Raw genomic sequence first — 1,956 nt, 5'->3', positions numbered from 1 at the left:
ACTGCACTGTCCTCTTCTAGGCGTCTACCCTTCTTCTCCACAGGAATACTGTTGGGCCTGCTAGGCTCCACCCCAGTGATGGTGCAGACTTCTATAACTTCAGACTTTGAGCTCCACTGCATATAAAAATTTGTTATAATCAGCCCCTCTTGTTTTCCCAGTAAATGATTTTGGGGAAATGTTTTTCTTGTGCAATACCCTGCATGCTCTTCTCTCTCCCTTTCTCTCCTCTATGATCAAGGCTCCCTCCCCTCCACACAGCACTCACAATTCTTTTCTCCTCCAACATCACATCTCTGCACCTCCTACCTTCCATGATGTGACCTCTTTTCTTCCTCTATTTGTGCATTTTGTTCCCTCAGTCCTCAGATTGATTTCTTGGGTGTTCAGAATGATTTGATATTTATCTAGCTGTGTTCACAGGATTAGGTAAGCATAGGGTTCCCCTACTAATCCACCATCTTAACTCTACTTATGTCTATTATTAATTTTTAAGTGCAGACTAAATAGCCAAACTATAGTTAAACTATAACATATGTTTTCTACTTAAATGAGAATTTAATAATAATATTGTCTGAGATATGCTAAAGCTCTCATATATTATTAGTGAAAATCTAATGTAGACAACCTTATGTGGTCAAAATTTATCAACATGTATCAGAAGTCTTAGACCACTTGAAGTATGGCATCACCCAGATAACAAAGAGGCCTAGTACAGCTTTTCCTGAAGAAGGAAGTCAATTTAGTACATTCAGTACTGACTTCTCTGCCATTTTTCTGTAGAAATACTGATTTACTACATGGAGTTACCATGTTTACCCATAACTGATTAAAATGGGCAGAGCATGGAGCATGCTACTTATTTCCAGGTGAATTCTTCACATTTCCTCACTTTTGAAAGTTCTCCTTCCATAAATTTTCTATGACTATGTATACTCATAAACCCCAGTCATATAACTTCTCCCCACTCACTGGACAAATACTATGGCTTGTTATGGATAATAAAGAGGCAGATAATCTCATGAACCCAGGTGTATACACAACCTTCTTTATTTTTGAATGTCTAGTCAAAAGAAGTCCAACAATGCCAGCAAAACTAATGACACCAAGTCTTGGAAAAAATCCAGGAGGTATATTTTAGGAATATCACACCAGTCTAACCCCCAGTGAACTAAGCTCTGCATCTTGTGCTTTCTTCTTGACACCAATTTGTATATGGCTTGCAGTAATGTTGGAGATGTGAGATGCTTTCTTCAAATTGGGTCCTTGGCTCCTCTCCATGTTTTGATTGACCTTCAGGAATGGAGTAGAGTGGGGCGCTTGGGAGGCTTGGGGTGCCTGGGTGGCTCAGTCAGTTGTTTGCCTTCAGCTCAGGTCATGATCCCAGGGTCCTGAGATTGAGTACTGCATCAGGCTCCCGACTCAGTGGAAAGCCTGCTTCTCCCTCTCCCTCTGCCTCTTCCCTCTGCTCATTTTCTCTCTCTCTAAAATAAATAAAAAATCTTTTTAAAAAAGAAACGGAATAGAGTGAAAACCCATTAACTTTCATGACAGTTTTGTGAGGTGAGTCTGTCTCCGGTGATGCATAGACTTTGAAGGTGTGCAGACTCAGGCTGGCTGCCCCACAGACCTCTGAATTACCTTGAACATGTTGCTGGCAGAGGTGGCTCCAACCCATACCATCAATAATTCCTTTAAATGTATAGACTAAATTTTCCAATTAAAAGATGTAGAGTGGCTGGATGGATAAAAAAAAGATACATATATATACTGCCTACAAGAGACTCACTCCAGAAGTGAGGACACACACATACTGAAAGTGATGGAATGGAGATAGATATTCCATGCAAATGAAAATAAAACAAAAGCTGGTGTAGCTATAGTCATATCAGTGACATAAGGCAGACAGAGAAAGACAAATACCACATGATTTCACTTATATGTGAAATTTAAAAA

General features: G+C 39.8%; 1 pseudogene; it reads right to left on the bottom strand.

The window, feature by feature from the left end:
• Positions 1 to 855: 855 nt before the first annotated feature.
• LOC114207861 (MICOS complex subunit MIC26-like) lies at positions 856 to 1,650 on the bottom strand (annotated as a pseudogene).
• Between the last annotated feature and the right edge of the window lie 306 nt (positions 1,651 to 1,956).

The sequence above is a fragment of the Eumetopias jubatus genome, unplaced genomic scaffold (genome assembly GCF_037043125.1).
Source record: "Eumetopias jubatus isolate StellerSeaLion01/CBP00866 unplaced genomic scaffold, mEumJub1_p1.0 scaffold_4, whole genome shotgun sequence".
Lineage (NCBI taxonomy): Eukaryota > Metazoa > Chordata > Mammalia > Carnivora > Otariidae > Eumetopias > Eumetopias jubatus.
Note: the sequence above shows the minus strand (reverse complement) of the source record. Positions and strands in the feature narration are given on the sequence as shown.